Below are 23,851 nucleotides of genomic sequence, written 5' to 3'. Positions count from 1 at the left end.
GCTAAGCAAATTGGTGAAAAGAAAAGTTACAAATTGGGATAAGTGTGATAAAGAAAATAAATGGAGTTCTATGATATGAAATAATAGGTTGGAACAGAAATAGAGGACACATTGATGAGGTAGGTCAGCAAAAACCTATTTAAGAAGGAGCTGACATTTCAACTGAAATATGAATTATGAGGAGTGAAGCATATAGAGATGCAGAAGAAGAGCATATTCCAAAAGGAAATAGCAAATATAAAACTGTTTCAGGGAAACAGTTTGGTGTATTTTTGTAATAATCATAGGTGTAATATACTTGAAGTGAAGTAAATGGAGGGGGAAGGTAGCAGGGGATGAATGTGTAAAGATAGGGATTGGATCAAATGTGAATATTTCAATAGTGCAGGTGAGAGGTGGTGGTGGTTTGGACCAGAGAAATAGAATTGGAAGGAATGAATTTAATCTTTTAAAACATTAAAAAAAATTTTTTTTAACATTTTTATTGTGGTATAACATACATAACTAAATATTCATCATTTTAACCATGTGTAGGTGTATAACTCAGTGGCATTAAATACATTCATGATGTTGTGTAACCATCACCACTATTGATATCTAAAACTTTTTCATCGTCCTTAACAAAAACTCTGTACCCATTAAACAATAACTCCTCCTTCCTTCTTGTCTCTCGTATTCTCTATTCTACTTTCTGTCTCTGTGATTTTGTCTATTCCAGGCATTTCTTATAAGTGGAATCATACAGTATTTGTCCTTTTGTGTCTGGCTTATTTTTACTAAGCGTAGTGTTTTCAAGGTCCATCCATATTGTAGCCTATGTTAAAATTTCATTCCTTTTTACGGCTAAATATTCAGTTGTATGTATATGCCACATTTTAAAAATCTAAGATGAATTTAGTCTTTATTTTGAAAATAGAATTAGGGAGACATGCTGATGAATTGGACATGGAGTTGAAGAGAGTGAAGGTAACAAAGATGATTCCTAGGATTCTAACTTGTGAAGATAACTGACAGGAGATTGATTCAATGAAATGGGGAAGATTTGAGAAGGATATTCCTTAATCCCCAACTGAATTTGAATTCATAACCTACTGGATAGAGGAGGATTCTTGAAGGATGAGGCCCCCACTGAATCTTAAATGATAAATGTGAGTTAACCATGTTAACAGATATGCATGAGAGGGGGTTGGATACAGAAGAAAATTCAAAAAGAATGAACCAAGTGATAAAAGTCATAAAGATCTTCATTTTATTTCTTTTGCCTGGAACATCCTCCCCTAATTCTTTATGTCCCTGTCTGAAATTTTCCTGATGTTCAAGTCCCAGGTGAAATGCCAGCTCTTCAGACCCCCTTAGGCACTTATTTATGCTCTTTCAATTTACCATATTTAGCTTATATAACAATTTTTGTCCATTTCTTCCCTGCTCTTTGAGGGCATGCATTACATCTTTAGCTTATTTGTATCCTCCCATAGCACCCAGTACTGTTGACTTGTATAAAGAAGACTGTGAACAAATGTTGTTTTTCAGCAGGGTATCATTATCAGGTATGGGAACGGGAGATGTGCAAATTACCAAACCTAAAACAAGCCAAGAGGCTAGAAAGAATAATAACAATTATGACAATTAATTATTATAATAGATATTTGAAGATTTTCATTTAAATTCTTTATATCAGAATTTAGTTGTACAATTATCTGATGTTATTACATTTTTGGTGCAGTGGAGAAAGCCCCTATGTTACAGAGTAAACATCACAGAACCTCATTATCTCAAAAGAAAAGGTAGGCAATCCTGAGATAATTAAGGGGTTGTTTTTTGTTGTTGTCATCATTTTGTTTTGTTACCATGTAAATCTAATCATCAGAAAGATTAATTCCTAGATGGGACTAGCAGTACAGAAAAGTACAGATGTAGTAATTTCTAACATATAAAAATAAGTTTAGTATCTAAGATGCTGAAATTAGTTGAGATGTAGCTTAGATTTCCAAATGCCTTAAAAGAATCTATGTGAACTCAAAATGTTCCCATTATAATCTGATTCCCGTTATAATCAGAACTATTTACAAGTGTGTACATAGATTTCCAATATATAGGTGATATGGAGAGAATTTGACTTTTATCTTTGCTAGCTCTAATAGTTCACTTGGCAACTAGCAGTGGTCCTCTGACATCATCTTATCATCATCCTCCAGCTTTATGAAGATGTGGCATTGTTTTATTTGATGTTCTAAAGAGAACCTAGATAATTATAGATTTAAAAAAGGACTTACAAATCTGTATTATAGATGGTTACATGTACAAATAAAGTTTTTTTTAAAGGCAAGAGTCTGGTTAAATATAAACCCATGGCTCAGGGTTAGGAAGAGAAACAGTATAGAGTAGGTTTACGTGAAAAGAAAAGAAAAGAGAAAATAATGTTCTCCATTGTTTTGAGTGACAAAGAATTGGCAGGAATCCAAATACCATGGGAGACAAGATTAATATTACGTGTATCTGTCAACATCCTGTTTGAAAATCTCAGCCAGGATCAGAGGTCTCTGAAACCATCCAAAGCCTAAAGAATGAGTCATATTCTCTGCAGCAGACAGCCCTAAAATATCACTATCGGTTGTTTGAAGTCAAACAGACCTTGGTGATCTTCTTGTGAACTCCCATGTTTTACAGACAGAAAACGGGCCCAGAAAACTCTCTGTCTATTCTGCAGCACTGGAAGGCACCACGAAGCAATGGACAGAATATAGACTTTGGAACCATACAGAATTAGGTTCGGATCCCAGCTCAGTTACTCAGACAAGCCCCTTACTATCTTCGAGCCTCAATTTCCTCAACTGTAATATGGGAATAGCTACTTTGCAGGGTGGTTGTGAGATTAGGAGTAATGTGCCTAAAGCATCTGGAACATAGAGAATCAACAAGTGCTAGGTCTCATTAACCAAAATTCTGGGATTTGTGGCAGAACAAGCATGCCCAAACTTAATCCAAGTGTGTCCTCCATATACCTTTAGAGATCCTCAATCAGTACATCTCTTCCCAAAAAAAGAGTGAGCAGAGAGAATGGTATACTCTTCTATAAATACATAGGCCTTTAATAATCCAGAAATATCAAATGAGTCAGTATTATATAAAATACCAATAGAACTTCCAAATTTTTCCGGAACTTCAATGTAGCAAACGATAGTTCAACACAAGGGGTAGAAACCTAATAACTTCAGGAAAACACTTCTAGGTAAAACTGAAGGAATCTTTCTGAACTGAATCTTTCATACCTAAATACGTGTGGGGTTGGAGTGTCAATGTTGTGTATTTGTATTTCAGAATGGTTTTTGTAAATTATACAATGGCCTATGGCCTATTTTTTTTTTTTGAATTCAGCAAAATTGCATTAGATTTATCTAACATTTAAGGCAGAAAAGAAAACTTTAAACCTTCAAAGATTGAATGAATTATACAGAGAAGTAAAGAAAGATTCCTGAAGGCTTTATAATTTGTAAAAGAGGGAAACAGCTGAAATGTTTATTTGTCCTAGTTAGTTATCTCCATTGTAAGTCTCATGATATGGAAAATAGGCCCTGCCACTTACAGGATGGACTTAATGAATCACAGGCAATCTGATTGCTCAGATCCTTTAGTCCTATCTAATTCTAACTCACTCACATAGACATAGTCATTAGCCATGACGTGTTCAATGAGAATGGACAATTTAAGTTTCCATAGCCAGTCAGCTGTTCTTTTGAATACCTTCTTAGGATCATCCCTTTAAAAATTAATATAAATCTTTTACACTGAGGTAGAATTAAGTCTATAAGGAAATACTCTGTAACTAGCTTCTCCTAGTTACTACTTATGTTGTCTTAGGTGCCTAGAGTTACCACTACGGTAACGTGGATCTGGATAGCTGAGAAAGGTAGGACATATATAGGATTTTAGAAATAGAAAGGATCTTAACAAGGCCACAAATTAGCCTATAGGCTAAATCTAGCCAAACAAAGTGTTCTGTTTATTCCTTAAAGTATTGGCCTGTGCTATATATTAGATATTTTGCAATACTTTCAACCATTTAACAATCAGGAGATTTCACATTCTGAGCAGAACTTCCAGCCTCCCTTGAAAAGCTGGACATTCTGGCAATCCTGGGTCTGAATTCTTGCCTGGCAACCTTTGGTTAGAGCTGAACAGTGGCGGCCCCCTTAAATGCAATGAGCTCTCTTCAGGAGCCCCATCTCCCATCACTCCTGATGGAGCTACCCAGGCCAGTTCCATTCACTGGCCTTACCTGCACAGCTCCTGATATAGTCCAAACCCACATTCGTTGGAAGAAAAAAATAAAGCTCAGAGAGATCAAAAGACTGAAGCTAGTTCTAGAACCCAGATCTCCTAGTCAACTATACCTCTTCCCATTTTAGAAAGTCTTTAATGAGTATTGCTTTGTTGGCTATGCTCTAAGAATGAAATAAGCACAAAAATACAATCTAGAGCAAGATTTATAAGAAACGGAATACTGAGGTAAAAAGTTGTGGAACCTCAGACAAAGTATAACTGTTTATCAGTTGCTGCTTAGCTTCATCTTAGGTTACAAACATAGTCTTAGAAGGATGCCTAATTATTATCAGGCAATTGGCTTGTATGATTTTTTTTTTCATGTCTCTAAATAGGCTTTATTTGGACCTCAAATGTTAACATACATAAGAATCACTTGGAGAATTAGTGGAATTTAAAGTCCTAGGCCTTTCTCAAAGAGGTCTTGATTTAGTAGTCTATGTTGAGGTTCAGGAATTTGCATTTTTGACAAGTATCACGATGATTTATTACACTTACTCATCAGGGAAAAAGTCACATTCACTTTTTCAGTTCTGGTCTTAAGTTCCAGAACTTAATCATGGTACTCTGTCCCCTTCATTCAGAGAATGCAAGTTTCCTGTGGTCCCTGATTCTTTTCCTTCCTTTTCTGTGTTCTCTGCTTTGTGATTTATGAAAGAAAAATCCAAACAAGATATCATGACTGGTACAGTACAAAGGATCTAAATTTAATTAGCTAAATGTAATTGTTCAATACGAATGTTTTTTACCATGGTGACTAGGTTACTAATATACAATATCTCCTACCCACTCTACTGACTTAGCTCCTTTTTCTAAAGAATGTTTCCTTTGAATTGAAAAAAATTCAATTAAAATTGTAAAATGAACTTTTCCTTTATGAACCAAGTGTACTAGAAGTTTTTATAACTTTAGTTTGAAACTTCAGATCAAGTTGTTTTATGATTCTTCCATAAAATTTGTGTTCTTTAAAAGTATATCCTCTAGTACTTTTTAAATAGACTTTTAATATGACTAAAAAAGTAAGATAAACACTGTTACACAGTAGTTCCCTCACATGTGACCATTATTTGATTCCCCTAATTGAACTAGATCTTAAATGCTATATAATATCAGAATCCATTTGTTTATCTTATTTAAAGTGATTTTAAAGAGAAAAAAATCTATATTCAGTCCAAAAAGAGGTAAAAGAACAAACAAAAAATTAGTTTCCTAGGAGGAAGAGGTTATCAAAAAGGGATATGTTGTCTGCCCACAATTAATCCATACTGAAACTCTACAGAAGTAACACCACATTACAGAAGATAGAGAAGAAGAAAAACTCCATTAAAGCAATGAGTTGAATTCCCAGTAGGATGGTTCTGAATGTGAAAGTTTAGACTTTCAGTTGATAAGTGCTTATAATAGAGCAATTCTCATGTGAAAGCCCGCATATCTAATCAGGCCACTCTTAAAAGGAGAGGTAAGGCCTTGGCGGATTTTTGACATTATTTAATGGAAACCAACCTTGTGTATATGTGGAATAACACCGTTGCATATATAGTGTTTTCTTTTTTGTTTTCCTCCTAGGAAGTAGCCTTTAGAGAATTTTTCTTACTCGTTTTTATCTTTCAAAATTTTGCATTAGAATGGATGTTCTACTTTATGAGAGCACTTTTAAAAAATCAGTTGAGAACGTGAAAATATTTAAGAATCTTCCAGCTTTGTATGTATTTTACTTCAAAAGTAACTTTTATAATACTTGAACATAAGCTAATGTGCTGCAGAAGTAATTAATTGACATGATTCTATCAAGTAATTTAGACCCTCCCTGATATCAGATGAGAAGCTTAAGTACTGGGTCGTATAACAGTAACAGGTTAAAAGAGTTAATCCAGCTTTATCGTTAACATAGGAACTTAGGAACTGGATAGCTTAAGAACATGCTAGAGAATATTTTAATGGGCTGAAAGAGTTCCTAATATGGTCCAAATATTGGTTAATAGAGGAGGAGAGCTGGGATAGTGACTTGATTCAGAGCTCCCTATATAAGAGAGGGCTTGTTTACAGGTGCAGTAATTTAAGAAAAGAAAAAACCCCTGAGATCCTGCCTTACTTTAGGCACCAAGAAGTCGTGCTGTTTTGCAGGAATGGGGGGGGGGGGAGAAGGAGCACGCGGGAGAGGGAGGACATGGGCGTTAACACAGCACAGAAGGCACAAAAGTTGTTCAACCCCATAAAATACCCAGGATGTGGAAGGACCAGCCTTCTGGGAAGCTCGTTCCCAGGTCTCCCTCCTCAGCAGTGTCTCACTGGGTCACAGGGTTGCGGGAGGGAGGGTAGAAAGATGGAGGTCACTCTGGCCAAAATGGTTCCAGGGTAAGTCTGTAGTAATTTAGTACTTAGGGCAAAATTACAGTTTTCTAAACAAGGCCTGTGGCTCTGGGGCACATGGGTCATATCTAATGAAGACAGACTTGCACTGTGAGCACGGGTCCCTGACCTCAGTTTTACTTTCTCTGTGGTGCCTGGATTCCAGGGCAGTGATAACAGCCAGAGAGTGGGTTTCTTAGAGTCAAGATGCTTTTTAGGAAGAAAATAAAAATATGATGACTGGGGAATGAGTCACAGACGTCTTTTGAAATTTAGTTACAAATGTTATAGAATGCTAATAATTTTAGACTCCAGACCAAAAATTAGAATTATGCTTTTATTTCTGTGTTCTGCATTTTGAGGGAGCGGGAATGTAGGAGGGAATTTTTTCCAATAAAACAAAAATGCTTGAAGTCAGAGGTGAAAAGAGGACCGAAAGCAACCATTCTAAACAGACATTTGCCTGAGGAGAGAAGGGTGTTCAAGACAAGTGGTAAAAAGGGTAAGGCACCTTCAGAAGCAGAAACAGAGGCCCTGCTCCGAGGCTGCTCACTGAGCCCCCATTAATGCACACAGTGTTTCCAGGAGAGGAAGCTTGTGGAGAGACAATTTCTGGGATAACAGGAGGACTGGCTTAGTCTTAAAGCTGCAGTGTCAACAAGCTGAAGGCCTACTTCTGAACTCACAGGGCATAAACACAGCCTCTCCACTGCCAGCCATAAGTGTAAAAGATCGTCATATAAACAAAAAAAAAAAAGAATGATAAAAATGATCAATGAGAAAAAGGAGCCTTAAACGGCTATCCGTTCAGACCCAATCACTCAGCAGAGAATCTGCTAATTCAAAGCTCAGCTGTGTGTTGTGGAAGCTCAGCTTAAAGACTCAGCCCTGATCTAGAGCTTGCAGCACCAGATTCACTATTTGTAGTGTTTTCAAAACTACAGTAAGTTCTCAAAAGAACCTGCACATCTATCTTTGAATATTTACCCAAATACCCTGGATCTGTGGCTGTTCAGTGGGAATGGCAATGGGCATAGCAAGGGGGCCTGGGCTCTGAGCTCTGTGTGGGATGGCAGGTCTCCTCGGTGGTCACCTTCAAATTCAGGTTTCCATTGACACTTAAGTAGTGGCTTCAGATCCCCAGAGAAAGCTGCCGAGCCAGTTCCAAAAGGCACCTGCGTTCACAGGTGTTTAGCATAACATGCAGTTTATCCATTATTTGTCAGAGACTTTTTAACATTGCCTGGAATATCTAATTCTCAGGAGAAAGAATGGAGAGTGGAGAGAAACAGAAAAACAGGGATCTCAATCCTAGCTCTGCTAATCCTAATACTTGGCTGTGCCTCAGTTTCTCCATTGCTCTAAAACTGGATTAGTGTCGTAAGATTTTGTTGGAGAAAGCATATGGAAACTCCCATGCCTCAAGTGTTCCTTCCTTTCCCTGGAGGAGTCTCTTCCTCTAAGACATGCTACACATAGAAAGCAGGGTTGCATATTTCAACTCATCCTAAACTCAGGTGTACAAGAAAAACAGAATTATGTTTATTCTATTAGTTTTAAGAGAGTCACTAAGGCCAGTCCAGATTCAAGGGGAGAATTAGATTCCACCTTTTGATGGCATGCGGCTAGTTCACATTTCAGAAGAGCATGTGGGATGGGACATATTGCTGTGGCCATCTTTGGAAAACATGATCAGCCACACATGGCTTGCTGCATAACTCACTTTTGAAGGTCAAAAGCTGAGTATAGCCTTTTGGTATTTTCTTTGTAACAAATTCCAATTTCTCCTCAGGCAGACAAATGCTTAGAATGAACTAGTACAGATGATTCTGGATTCAGGAAGACAAAAGAGGAAGGCACATTAAATATTGTCTTCTCATAAATGCACCTATGACTCAGATAAATTGACAAAGTTCCTGAGCCACAACCTCATGGCCAGAATTGCTTGGCTTCCTCCCGGCTTAGCTCACAAGTGAAAGGGGTATATCCAACCAGTCTATTTAATAATTATTTAGGTTTTCTTAAAAATCTTTATTAACCAGTGCTGTATAAAAGTTGACATTGCTGTGTGGCTCAAGTCTTACTAAATAGTTGATCTCTCTTCTGAAAAATGACTGATTTGAGAAAAAACTTTAACTTCCAGGTTCAGAATAAACTTGTTTCTTCCCAGAGAACACTTAATTTGGTTAAAAAAAATGTTTTAGTCTGTATAAGTAATTTTTTAAGCAGAAAGATAAATCAGTCTAAACAATAAGACATGACTTAAATTATAATTCATTTTATTCCACACAATAAAATTGAGCATCTACTTGCAGTAAACAAAAAAGATGTGTTCCTTGCTTTCATGAAGTTTATGTAATAAAACTCATTGCGTGTTGTTTCCCTGAAATGTTCCTCAAGACATTAAACTGTCTTGCTAAATAATAACATTTCTAGGTAATGGCATGAAAAATCATTCCATTGCAAATGGGAAAAATCAATCATTCTGAAAATTGGGGTGGCATGAAGAGTCATCAGTGATTCGTGGTTAGTATTCTGGATAGACCTAGGCCAAAGAAAGAATGCTTAGGAAGATATTACCAAAACTAGCTCTCATTTGTATTTTTATTAATGATTAGTAAGAGTTCTTGCTGATAAAAAAATACATATGCGAAGTGATGAGCACCTTATAAACCATATTTAGGTCCCTACTGAATTTGACTGATTAGAAAAGTAAACAAACATAAATAGTCTGAAAATTAATAGAGAAAATTGGAGAGTCATTAGTTTAGACACGAAAAGCAAACACAATTAAAATTAAACCAAAAACAAGTAAGTGATTATTGAAGGATTGAGAGAAGAGAAGAAGTTTGTTTCTGTGCCAGCTTCAGAGAAAGCTTAGGGGAAGGGCATGGCATCGAAGAATCTTTGTCCATGCTCCAAATCAGTCGGTCAGGCCTTCTTTACCTTTTATCTATCCCCATGCCACACATTTCTGATGGTTCCTCTCAAACCCCACCACCCTGAAGCTATTGCAAGATTCCAGTCCTCTTTTAATTTGGTCCCTGACTGACCTACTGTAGCCCAGATCACGTGCTTCCTCTTTTGGCCCTTGGTTATGTTCTATTTTTTATCATTTCCTAATTGTCATATTTGTAAGCTCTGACAAACCAACTCTCCAAGTACCTGAAGTAACCAGTGTACATTTGGGTGTAGTTGGTCGACCACAGAGAATCAGAGGAGAGATGAGTAACCTTATTTTCTCAACATGGAAACATGTCAAGTGAAATGACGTATAAACGAGGACATTGGAGTGAGCAGGATGAAACCTTCAAAGTATTCTTTTTTATAAAAGTCCTTGGAGCACCTTCCTGTGCTGAGGCCAAAGTCTCAAGTGGACAATACTAACCAGGAACCATCCCCAGCCTTAGTCCTGCAAAAACAAACAAAGAGCAGCTTTCCCCGACCTCCCTGAGCACGTGCATCTTGCCCAGGGAGCTGGAGGCTCAGTCCTGCGCCCCAGATACATGATGGTCTTCAACGGTTTAGGCAAGGCGGTCAGGGAGCTGGCAGATAGTGTACTCCTCAACTAGGTGAATGCTAGCGCAGGGGAGGAAGACAGCCCTCTGCTCTCTTAGGCATAGAGACTGGAGCCTGTGAATTAAACTGCCAAAAGCCAGACTGACAGGAGAAAAGCATACAAATTTATTTGATGTTACTATTTTTATGTAACATAGGGGGCTCCATAGGAATGAAATGAACACCCCAACAAAGTGGTTAAGCCCAAGAGCTTAAACACCATTTTAACAAAGGGCAATAAATTGGAGACAAAGGAAAAGGAGTGTGGGTTTCTAGGAGTAGCAAATTGTAGGAAGGTAAATATTTGGGAGAAACGAACGGAAGAGAAAGGTTATTTAGTAAGCTTTGTTTGCATAGATTCATCTTGGCATCCACGGCCTGTGACCAGTGAAAAGAATGTTCTCTTTCTGGTACAGGGAGGGCATCTTTCTTACTGGAAATTTATGTTCCGCTTTTAGCAGGAAACGGAGAAGGCAGAGAGCTGTTACTGCATCTGCCGTTTCTCAAAATAATCAATATGCCAAAGCAGCATATTTTGGGGTGGCATGTTCTGATCCCCTTTACTAGCTACCAGTTAACACCTAAAAAGTTCTGTCCAATCCTTCATTCTATATCTTTTAAGACAGAGGGTTTCAAAGAATGAGCCTGAGGTCAATCTGCATCAAAATTACTTTGAAGGAGAGAGACAAACTCAGAATGCTGGGCCCATCCCAGATGCACTGACTCGGAATCTCTGGGGAGGGTCTAGAATCCACATGTTTAGTAAGCTTCCACACAGTTCTTGTGCACACTTAAAGTGTTAGAACCAATGTTTTGCATCCGTTTGGGCTTTCAATGTTTGATTCCATCTTGGTAAGGCTTTTAAATTGTTGTTTTAATAAAACTAGTCAAAAGTTTGCCTAGAATTGTTCCTCAAAGTTGAAATATCCAGAGATTTTGCATTTTAGCAATTCAAATTTTTATTTTTTTCACGCACAGGGAGGAATGGCTAGAGCCATGTGGCAGCCTCCTTCCAATGGGGTGTGTGTACCAGAGTTCACGACCATCTTCACTGGCCCCCTTTACTCACTTACATTCAGCTGACTGGCCAATGCAGGAATTTTCATTTTCAACCCCTGGTTGAGAGACTTCTGTGTTTTGTGATGAGGGGGACCAGCATCCTCTGAAAAATCAGACTTGCCACCAGATGTTTCTGGAAACTTCTTCTGCCCAATTTACTTCAATTCAGAAAAAAATTCAAGTTAGAAATGCAGCAACTCTAATATGGCAAATGGCTACTTTTAGTCTCTTGGGACTTGGGGAAAGCTTATGGTCCTTCCCTCTAAGTACACCAAAGAGCTGTCGGCAAGCAGTCCAAGAAGTGATTCCCAGAACCTTATCCTTCTTTGATGGCTGGAACAAGGGGATCGAGACAAAATAACTTTATTTCGTCTTTATGTCACCTCTTCTACAGCTGCTGAGAAGTCATTAGGGAATTTAAGAGGAAAAACTAGAACAGTTTCCCAAGAACATGTTAATTCTGACCCTTGGGAACCAAAGGTCAGGGAAAAATCGTCATCGGAATAACAGAAAGGCAACACTGCTTGAAAATTAATGATGGCCCACTTTAAATCAATGACCCACAATGAAGCTGCTACACACATCCACATACTCAGAGGATATTTTGATAAACATTTTTACACATAAGATGATTATTTTTATCTGTACTAAAAATATAGTACTTAAATATTTCATCAATAATATTAATCAAATTTTAAGCAAAAGTTACCCATAATCTACTGCCCCAACAAAATATTTTTCATATTAGCTCTTTCTACGTAAATACATTTATATGCATACATATTTTTATAGTGAAAATACTATATTTTGTGTCCTGCTATTTTAATAAGATCCTTTAAATTTCAGTACTATGGGGATCCCACATATGATGAATAAATTGTATATATAAGAGAATAACTATTGAGAAATACAAATCTTTCTTTTTACGATAATAACCAAATAGTCTAAAAAGAACATAACAGCAGGAAGCTATAAAACAGTTTTTTCCATTCTTGGATCTGGGTCCTGACATTCACAACATGCTTGTTAAAAAAAAACTTCCTGTCCTCATTCAAACTGTTGATTAAATGCTCTTTCATAAATGTTTCATTTACTTTCATAAATGTTCCTTACTTCATCATCACCCCCGGTTTTCACATGCCTTCCATCCGTGTGCATTCGTGGAACATATATCATCCTTGGCAGTGAAAGTCAGGTGATATATCTGCTGTTGGATTGGTCTTCAGGAGAGCATTCAACAGCCTGCAGTAAGTAAGCAAATACCCACAAGGATTGCTGCCTGCCGCAGCTGGAGACAATTTTCTGGGCATATATGGCATCGCAGAGAGAATAATCTACCGGGCAATTAGCAGTGTTATTTTTATAACTGATGACATCAGTTATTCTGGACAGGTAGAGCCTGTGAAGTACCCTAGCGCTTCAGCAATTAATTTGAGCGTTGTCGTCAAAATTTTTACTTACCTGGAGTTGTTTGGGAGCATGTAAGTTTCACTTTATTACTTCTATTGAACTTTATTGCCTCTACTAGCCAAGGCTCATGTGGTGGCCAAGTGTCAGAAACCCAAATTAAACTTGCTTAAACAAAATAGAGAATGTATAGACCTTTGTAACAAAAATCTCAGACATGGCTAGATCCTGATGCGTGGATGTCCAGACTCTGTCTCTGTCTTCCAAGCCTGCTTTCCTCTACAGTGGGTTCATTCTCAGGCACGCTCTTTCGCTTGCTGGATCATGGTGTACACCAGCAGCTCCACACTTGCACTGTACATGCTTAGCAACCCAGTGGGATGAGAACTCCTCTTTCAGAGCAATCTCATCTAAGTCCTGCAATTCACTCTCTTGGGGGAATTTTTTGAATGAATCATTGTGATTGGATGATTTAAAGTTTGGGATTGGCACACTTGGCTTATGGGGGCACCAGTGGAGCCCTAAGTAAGTTCAGCTGCACCCAAGTCATATAGCCTGAGAGCAGAAAAGGGGAGATTTACCCAAACAAAGTTGCGCTGGTATTACTAATAATAATATTACCTGACAGAAACAGACAAACAAAAAGTAGCTGTTCACTGCAAATAGGAATGCTAAAAACTTAGTTTCAAGTCCTATCTTACATGACCAAATCTAAACCAATAGTTTTTAAGAGAAATAAAATTCAAAGTGGGGCTGGCCCTTTGGCCAAGTGGTTAAAGTTCCATGTGCTCTGCTTCAGGGGCTCGGGTTCATGGGTTCGAATCCCAGGTGTGGATCTACACCACTCATCAGCCATCCCGAGGTGGCACCCACGTACAAAATAGAGGAAGACTGGCACAGTTGTTAGCTCAGGGCTAATCTTCCTCAAGCGAAAAAAGAGGAAGATCACCAACGGATGTTAGCTCAGGGTGAATCTTCCTCACACACACACAAAAAAATCAAGAAAGGCAAATGTCTACTGAAAACTCTTTTGTTCTAAGGTAGCAGCCAGTTATTAACATTAAATTTAAGTGAATGAATTTCATCAAGATAAAAAGTGGCTGTGATAGGTAGAATAATGACCACCCTCAAGACGTCCTCATCCTAAACTGTAGAAGCTGTGATATGGTACTTTACACGGCAAAAGGGACTGTGCAGATGTGATTCACGTCAAGGACCTTGAGATGGGAGATCATCCTGGATTATCCGGGTGGGCCCAATGTGATCACAAGAGTCCTTAAAAGCAGGGAACCTTGCCTGGCTGTGGTCAGAGGAAGACGTAATCATGAAGAAAGGTCAGAGAGTTGCAACATTACTGGCTTTGAAGATAGAGAAAGGGAACCAGGAGCCAAGGAATGTAGACAGCCTTTGGAAAATGGAAAAAGCAAGAAACAGATTCTCTCCTAAAGCCTTTAGAAGGAACACAGCCCTGCCGTCACTTGATTTTAGCCTAGTAAGACCTATGGTGAACATCTGACCTATAGGACTGTTATATAGTAAATTTGTGTTGTTTAAGCTGCTGTTGGTGGTAATTTATTAGTAGGCAGCAATAGAAAACTAATACAGCAGCCATTTTGGCACTGTAATGCATCCTGTGGCCTAGATTCTCAGGAAATGGTCAGTTCACACCATTTGGAATGGCTCAGACTGAAGAACTTTATTTTGGCAGAGACATTTAATGCTCACTGAATTACACCGATGTCCCTCACCTTTCCCAGCCTCTGTGCAGTTAGGTAGGGTCATATGATTTTCTCTGGCCAATGGATGATGAGTTTAAGTAACATATGCCCTGTTTCAGGCTGACACAATGAAATGCCCCTGCACACACACACACACACACACCCCCGCCCCCAGCTCTTTCATTCTCCGCCTGGGTAAATTAGAAGGCTCATGTTGAGACAGTGGTGCCACAAGATACAAGCATCCTGGATCCCTGATTCTGCTGAAAAGGAGCTGCCTGGAGAACCACTACATTTGTTAAAAGATTTTTGCATGAGTCAAAAATAAGTTTTTGTGTTTTAAGCCACTGAACTTTCCAGGTTTATTTGTTACTGTGGACAAACCAAGTCTATCCTGACTAGTATACTTATTTAGAATAAGGCTATCCCGGGAGACAAAGGATCCAACCTGTCAAGTTTAACATGGAAACTACTTTCAAATTCTCTCTCTCTTCTCAAACCGTTAGGCGGCACCTTTTATGCTTCAATTTCCGTGTACATTCAATTGGGAGATATAGAATTTTATATAGCACTTGGGAAAATATTGAATATCATATAAATGACTATTCCTTTTATTTGTGTTGGTTACATCAAACAATAATGGATTTTAAGTTAGAAAATAAAAAGTTTTACATTTTCTTAAGAAATAATATTTTTGTTTTTCTGTCATTGACTGGTAATGATAATGCAGATACTATGCTTTCATGTCAAGTTCATATGATGAAAATTTATATTTACATGATAAAAATTGCTTTTCTCTATCAATATTTTACGTTTAAGGTATTTGCCAAGATCTTAATGAACTTTAGCAAAACAGCATGCTTATGCCCATCAAAAGGTAAAAGTGACAAGGAAAAGTAAATTCACAGTCTGTAATGCTTTCCTAAGAGGATTGGAATTCAAAAAAAGTAAACCAAAAGTATCATCTATTTTAAATAGAGTAATGTCTTAATATTCTCCATTTAATCATCCAAGGTAATAATAACTCAAGAAAAGCCAAGGATTACCCAATTCCTCTCCTTCATTTGATGGGAGAGAAAATTGAGGACTTCAGAAAGTGAGTAATGTATTCCAAGTAGCCAATAGGGAAAGAGATAATACCTGAGGGCAAATCTACAGGCAGGTAGAAAGCAGCTATTTTGTTAAGGGCAGGCTAGATTTACATGATCAAAAAATCATATCTTTTTTTTATTGTGGTAAAATATACATAACATAAAATTCACCGTTTTAATCATTTTCATGTGTCCAATTTGGTGGCATTACATACATTCACATTGTTAAGCAACCATCATCACCACCATCATCTCCAGAACTTTCCCCTCATCCCAAACTGAAACACTATATCCGTCAACAATAACTCCTCTCCCCTGGCCTTCAGTAACCACTGTTCTATTTTCTGTCTTTATAAATTTGACTATTGTAGGTACCTCCTATAAGTCAAATCATATAATATTTGTCCTTTTGTGTCTGGCTCATTTCACTAAGCATAATGTCTTGAAGGTTCATCCTGTTGTAGCATGTGTCAGTATTTCCTTTCTTTTTAAGGCTGAATAATATTCCATCGTATGTATATACCGAATTTCGTTTAGCCATTCACCTGTCAATGGACATTAGGGGTTGTTTCCACATTTTGGCTATTGTGAATAGTACTGCTATGACCACTGGTATACTAATATCTGTTTGAGTCCCTTCTTTCAATTCTTTTGAGTATATACCTAGGAGTGGAATTGCTGGATCATATGGTAATTTGATGCTTCATTGAGGAATTGCCATACTGTTTTCCACAGAAGCTGCACCATCTTGAATTCCCACCAGCAATGTGCAAGGGTTCTAATTTCTCCATGTTCTTGCCAACATTTGGTACTTTTTGTGATTTTGGAGGGTGTTTTTCCTTTGTTTGTTTTGATAATAGTCATCCTAAAGGGTGTGAAGTGTTTTCTCATTGTGATTTTGAAAAAAATCCCATCATTTTACCACTGAGAACTTCTATCAGTGCCTTTATTTTTCTAATGTGCCACTCCTTTTGAATTTGGAAATATGCATCTGACTTGCCACTTACGAGAGGAATCACATCAATAAGTAAAGTCCCTCTAACATACAAGTTAGCAGTCATTGTCGTCCTTTTAGAGCAACACAAACAAATACTTTATATAGCGGCAATTTTTTTTTTCAAATTTTCTCTTTTAGAAAAACTTTAGAGACTCTTTAATAATATAATTATAAAAATATATAATTTTTAACTATTATAAAAATACAGTATCACAGTATTTTTAGATATGTGATAAAATCTTTCAATTATTTTCTTTCTTGAGAGACTGATATAGCCAGATGTTAAAATTTTTTCTTTAAATTGGCTGTATCTTAATCAGCTATTTCAAGTAATTGAAAATTTTACCTCAATTTTACTTCAAAAGGTTTTAAGCTTCTAAGTATACCACCAGCAGCTAAAGCTGAAAATGTGTCACCAAAAATCTTTGATATGATGGTGACTCTTCTCTAAATGGCACAGCTAAGGAAACCTATGAGAATCCTTAGTCCCTTTATAACCAGTTGAATTAATATGCAGTGACAATCCAGATGTTTGATTCAATAACCTGTAGCATTCTATCTTTCTAGACACAATAGGAATGACGTATAAACTCTGCAGATAGGGTAACCTGGTGGCAATAAATAGGAAGTATATTTGTGAAGAAACGCAGGAGATTATTGTCAATTTAGGGTTCGTGCTTTCTGAGAATATAATCACAACTCAGTGTGGCTTAATGCCATCGTTTTGCTCTCCTATAGAAGAGTCACACCATCCAATGCCTCATCTTACACACACACTGACTATACGCATCTCACAGCTTGTTCACCTCTGGGACAGCTAACTTTATGTTTCTTTCCCAGGACAGATGATGAGCTTGAGTAGGGAAATACTTACAACACATAGATAGTCTAAGCCCAGTCATTTCCTTGGTCACGTAGTTTAACAGCTCTTTGACTTGGGCCAAATCAGTTTCACACTTAAGACCTTAGAGGTCTACAGATTTTTACTAAGAACTAAATGAAAAAGCTTTTTTTTTTAATTTAAAATATTAGAGAAGTATAGAGGAATATCATTCATAAGATAACATTACCAGTCATTCTTGTCTCATCTTTCACTTTCTCAAAACAGAATAAAAACTTTAAATAAATTAGATCGGAAGTTAATTTTAACACTGCTTCTTCCTGATAAAATGTGAACAATTTAGTGCTATCATATCACTTTCTTAAGGAAAACTTAGAACTATTACACTGATTTCTGATTTGAATTTTTGTAGCGGTAGAAAAATAGTTTTGAAATATCTTCTGATATAATTTCTCATCTCAGTAATTTAGTTTTATTTTTATTTCTCCCTCGAATTTCCTTTTGCCATTAAGTCCAGACCTTGAGACTGAGGCTTACTCCCCAGAGTAGAGCAGACTAGCGAGTGTTTATTAGAAAGAATAATTATTTGGCTTTGGCATTCAAACTGAGATTTTTAAGCTTCATAGGAAGATAATAGTTTTGAAAATTGGGCTCTGAGGAGGAAGAATAATTTTCTCACACTCTCAAAGTCATATTCTCCTAGATTGAATCCCATGAAATATTCACTCATTTTCGACCTACAAAAATGGAAATTTATTATTATTCAACCTGTAATATATATCAAGAACCCAAGTTTAAAGAATTGACCCTAGATTATCCCATAGAAAAGGAAGGGAGATCATATGATGTGATGTAAAGGAAATTCTTACCTTACTGTTGCTAGGAGAAGGAGGCAAAGAGAAAAGAGAGAGAAAAGATCTGTGAAGACAGGGAGATGTGGGAGAAAGCAATGGGCAGTGGTATAAGCACCCAGTTATAGTGGGGTTAATTCCCTGCTTTACGGCACAGAGCCTGAGGAGTCTGCCCTTGGAGATACTCCATGCTGAATGGCTGGAAGTAGGAGCACTTCTGGCTCCCCATGTCTCATACATACCGTCGAGGAAATACAGAAGTTCTCGTGTGCCTCAGTTGGGGTTGGGAGTGAGGGGCAAAAGACCTGAGGCCCAAAGAGATCTAGGGCTGGGACAAGGAGCTAGCATGAGACCTAGAGAAGATGGGCTACGTCAGAAATGCGGGCCGTCAGTGTTCAGTTCCAGCACAACATCTGAAAAATAGGTGAAACCAGCCACAGCTCAACAGATGCCAATCAATCCAGTGACATCGAGACAGTAGTGACCACAGTAGGACTACACATGTATCAGACATCTTTCTGTCAAACCATAGCAGTATGGCATACGAACTTCTTAAAGACTTCATCGTGGAAAGTATAGGACAAGGTGGGTGAGAAGACCCCAGAACTGACAGACCTAAATCCTGTAGGGACTGAGAAGTGATTGTTTTAAACCACAAAGACATAGTTACCCTGAGTGGGCAATTTAAGTTTATTTTTTTCTCCTGCTACTGAGTGAGAATAGGAGATCAGGAAAAAGAAGAAATCAATTAAACTTTGAGGTATACTGTGCTAGATTTGGATAAACATGTTCTTTGAAATGGGTTTCATTTAGGAAACAATTTTTTCCTGTTTTTTCATTTTTTCTTGTGTGTGAGGAAGATGGCCCAGAGATAACACCTGTGCCAATCTTCCTCTATTTTATGTGGGATGCTGCCACAGTGTAGCTTGACGAGCAGTACTACGTCTGCGCCTGGGATCCGAACCTGGAAACCCAGGGCTGCCAAAGCAGAGCACGCAAGCTTTACCACTATGCCACTGGGCTACCCCTTAATTGTTTTCTGTTTTTAATATGCTTGCAACTTTTAAATTTGCTGCCTAATTTTCAAGTCTTTTGTGCCCTTAGTATAGAATGTTCCCAATCTCAACAGCTATAAAAGCTGTAAAATTAAACAATATGTCCACTATACTGGCTAGTTAATGAAAGAACTAGAAGCAACACATATTTTTTGACACCTGGTCCAGGACACTGTCTTATAAAGAGAGTTTTGGTTTCTTTTTTAAGTTTTAGTTACAAAGTACCAAGACAATGATGTACTGAAGTTTATTGAACTGATGATAAATGACTTCTTTTGTTTTACTATTTTTCTGGTCAAGATAGAGAAATAGAAAATGTCAAGACTTGATAGACTAGTTTATATATATATATATATATATATATATATATATATATATATATATATATATATTCTCATCTTAGAGAAGACCAGAATCTCAATTCATCTCTAAGATGGTTTTTATTGCCTCTCCTATGAAAAAGAATAAATACAATGATCAAATTTCAGTACTTTCAAAATGTGCTCATTGGCCCAGTTTCCTAACTTCCTCTGTGTCTGCCAAGACAAGCACCTGTGTGAAAGAGACTTATGTCAAACTTAGACAAAGCAGAGGAAGTGCCTATAAGAAGATGGAAATAATCAGAATGTGTTACAAAGAAAATTTGACCTTCCCGAGTCTCTGAAGCCTAGAAGTCATCTCAGATCTGCATCTTCTGCCTGAAGCTAGAGGCTCGACCCTTCCTGTACTGTTTGTACATCTGCAAGATGATATATGCATTTATGGCTTTCAAGGTGACGTACTGTAAAATCTTCTATTTACCTTTAAACCGGATCACTATGTAGTGGGTCCCTAGAAAGTCTTTGGCATTCTTGCTAAATAGAAAACACAGGGCCTGGCCTGGTGTTGTAGTGCTTAAGTTCACATGCTCTGCTTTGGCAGCCCAGGGTTCACTAGTTCAGATCCTGGGAGCAGACTTATGCACCGCTTATCAAGCCATGCTGTGTCAGGTGTCCCATATATAAAGCAGAGGAAGATGGGCACGGATGTTAGCTCAGGGCCAATCTTCCTAAAAAAAAAAAAAGAAAGAAAGAAAGACAAAAAAGAGAATGCAAAATCTCAACAGACAACAATGGGTGGCAGCACTTTATACTGTCTTCCTAAGTAATTACAAAGAATTCATGTTCAAGTGAAACCAATGCTCTGCCTTTCTCAGATTTGTCGGTTAGTATATCCATCATTATTAGAGAGTAGAATGATGCAATATAAAAGGAAATTTCCAGCTGTGCTTCTAAATGGTTGGGTGTGTAATAGGGAAATCCAGACCACAATAAACTCCCAGTATTGAACTAGTAATTGTTCAGAACTGAATAAATATACAGGAGTTTAAATAGTTGTATGTAGCACAATTTCCCCGACCATTTCCATTGTTTCCCCGTTGCAATAAACATGGGGGTTTCTTTTCCCATGCAGGAGCCATTAGAAAGGTGGTATCCAGTAGTAAACAATAGACCACTGACTGTCCAGATCACAGTATTTCACATGACCCCGTACACAAGCTAACAGCAGTGTCCTGCCAAAGTCTAGCCCATGGGGAATAGGCCTCTGAGATTGTTTAAAAGTGGCAGGCTGTGAGAGAGAAGGCTGTTTCCTTTCTTGGAGCCCAGTTTAGCTGGAAAAGGAGGATAGGCAGAATGTGAGTTTCCTGTAGCTTCATGCATTGTATAATTTTATTAGACATAAGCAAACTTGCTCTGAATGACTTATATTAGCCAACTGAGATATTTCCTTTTATGTAAAATGTGACCTTCAAACTATATACAGCATATCATCCAATAAGAACACGAAATAGCTCCCAACCATGCCCCTTCACAGCCAGTGCAATCATCAGATCCCAGAACGGAGATCACTATTTTAAGCTTCACAAGGCACACATTGAGTCTGACAAAATTGCTAAGATGTCAACAAACATTTGTGGAACACTATTGTGGGCCACGTAACCATGCAAGCCCTGGAGCTAAGAAGCCAGGTGACACCCTGTCTCTATCCCCAAGGAGTTTACAAGCCAGAGGAGAGGACAGAGCTGTGGACAAGCAAATACTAACAATAACCTGTGGTGTTCTGATGGCTGAAGAAAAGCTGGAAGATAAACCAGCGGCTGCTGTATGAACTCGGGAAGTTCTCATGATTCTGGAGATGTTATCACTTACTTATAATCTAAATGGACCCTAACTCTACAACCTCTCCCATAAACTGATCATGAGAAGCTGAAAAATCATATATTGTACTCCTCTCAGCACCACAAGTTGGTGTGCACCATAATTTACATGTATTTATTGATAAATACAGAGAGAGAGAGAAATTCTTCTTCCAGACCCATGAGGGGATGACAACACACAGTAAAACTGAGAAACAGGGAGAAAATTAGTAACACAATTCCCTATTTTTTGCCTTATTTGGAGCTCTTTACCCATTTATTTTAAGCCCTATACCCACTTATTCTCCCTCACCTCTCACCAAAAAATGTTTTTATCAGGAAACATCAAGCAAGGAAATGCCACTGACCTGACACAGTGTCTTCAGGCTCTTCTTCCAGTAATCTCCCTTTAAAGCATAAATTGTGTGTCCTCCTTAACAGCGCGTAATAATGGGTGACAAAGCTGGTTTCCTGTTATCTCCAATGAGAACAAGTTCCTGGGTTTAGGAAAAAAAGAAGAAGTTGTACTTTTTTTTAAGTGTGGTGTTTAAAGGTTATACCGAAGAAATTTTGGAACTCAAGTATTCCAGGAAGCCAAGGGTTTCTGCATTTACAGAAATCACAGGAGAAAACTAGCTCCTAGATAACGCAAGGCTTCTAGCAGGGGATGCAGCTTCTTCTCTTGAACGGATTCCTTTTGATGATGAGATGGTCGTTGGAGCGATCACATCGGAGACATCCAGGATTGCTCAGGAGGGACCTTTCACTCTCTGTTGAGATTTTTTTAAGCAACTGAAATTTCTACTATAGGTTTTCCTCTTCTGTTCAGCTCTCAATGAGCTCCACGATGCTTCCAGTAAGACTTGCTAAGCTTTGTATGTGGTACCACATAACCAGATTTACATCTAACCGTAGAAGAACCACAGCCAGCTCCAGATTGGCCTCTGTTGTCACCTTGTTTCTTAGGACAAGGTAGTCTTTTAAATTTAACACTGCAACCATGTTAAACTGTTCAAAAACTCTTCCACATTATATTAATAGCTAGCCATGGTTGTTTAGCAGCAGAAGGAATGTTCTGTTTACCCTGTGACCTTTCTAGAGACAGCATGACGCAAGGACAAGACCAGTGTTTCAGGAGTCAAACAGATGAAAATTTGAATCCCATCTCCGTAATTTTCTGCTGTGATCTGGGGTAATTCTGCAAAAGCAGGTATTATGATACCTATGGTACTGACCAAACGGAGCCCAAAGAAGTTAAATAGTTTTGCTCTAGGACACACAATGAGTAAACGGCCCAGAGAGAATTCAAATGCAGACACCATTTTACCATATTTCCTTCAAAACTGGGTCTTCACGTCCCTGGGGCTTGAATGCTTCACTTGTTCAGATTAATATCTCTTATAAACCTACGTGTACCTCTTCACTGTTGGCCACCTTAGTAACTAAGTAGTTCTACATCTTGAAGCTTCTCTGACCACAAAAGAGAAAGAAAGCATCCTAAGTGCAGTGGAAAAGAAATTTTCAGGTTCAGTTCCACGCAGACTGCTGCTTTCTATTAGTAATGTGAGTGAGATTAGATTTTTAAACCCAGCTGTAGTTACTGTGGTTAAATCTGATGTGGAGATTAGGTCTATTTGGAAAATTTTAAAACACATGCCTTTAGACTCCCTGCAGATAGAGAGGAAGGAGCCTTAGAAGAATTTTCTTCTAGACGTCTCTGGAGATCTCAGGAGTCATTAACAAGAATAGGCCTTTTAGATTGGAATCTACTGTCGACTTCCTGAGATAAAACCAGATGAACTGCCTGAAGACTAGACAGTTCTTCCAACCAGAGGCTCATGCATAACAGGAGATGGGCTGGAGGGCAAAATGCAGTTTATATGTTTGGCAAGACCCATCTTTCTTGACACCTTGCCTTATCCCAGGTGGACGGAACTAGAAGAAGGATTCAAGAGCAGGGTTGGGGGGATATATATCTACACGCAAAAATTTGAGTTTGCTTTGACCTGTACTTTATTTGTATTTATTTGTATTTGTATGAATGTGGATAGAGATTGGGGAAGGGGAGTGAGAGATTAAGATAATTGGAGAAGGGGTAGAATTATTATAACTTGATAAATATTCCAAAACCAAGATAACTGCTCCTTGGAATTGTAGTGGAGGGAACAAGTAGGAGGGAAGATAGATTTAGTGATAATGAATGTCCTGGAGGAAACAAGTTTCACATTTTTGGATCTGGAGAGCTGAGTGGTTTAGGATGTTTATAATTGGAGAAATTCACATCCTTGATTAATAAATCTTGCCTTGCAGAGCCACAGATGGAAATTTCTTCTATACTCTCTACCTTGACTAGTACAGCTTTACAATTTATTGTCTGAAACTTGGGGGCCAAATATGTTTCAGAATGCAGAATTTCTCAGATTTGAAAG

At 38.0% G+C, this 23,851-nt stretch overlaps 1 protein-coding gene and 1 long non-coding RNA gene across 8 annotated transcripts in view; one reads left to right on the top strand and one right to left on the bottom strand.

The window, feature by feature from the left end:
- Positions 1-23,851, top strand: part of CCDC192 (coiled-coil domain containing 192) — a 224,797-nt gene that overhangs the window by 136,947 nt on the left and 63,999 nt on the right. The gene's annotated exons all lie outside the window — the stretch shown is intronic.
- On the bottom strand, positions 10,331-21,919 carry LOC102148822 (uncharacterized). The gene is made up of 3 exons (XR_288301.4): positions 21,791-21,919; positions 12,400-12,528; positions 10,331-11,444 (listed from the first exon to the last, which is right to left on the bottom strand). It is a non-coding gene; the product is annotated as an uncharacterized lncRNA (long non-coding RNA).

This window comes from Equus caballus, chromosome 14, assembly GCF_041296265.1.
Source record: "Equus caballus isolate H_3958 breed thoroughbred chromosome 14, TB-T2T, whole genome shotgun sequence".
Taxonomy (NCBI): Eukaryota; Metazoa; Chordata; class Mammalia; order Perissodactyla; family Equidae; genus Equus; species Equus caballus.
The sequence above is the reverse complement of the archived record's forward strand: the minus strand, read 5'-3'. Positions and strand labels throughout refer to the sequence as shown.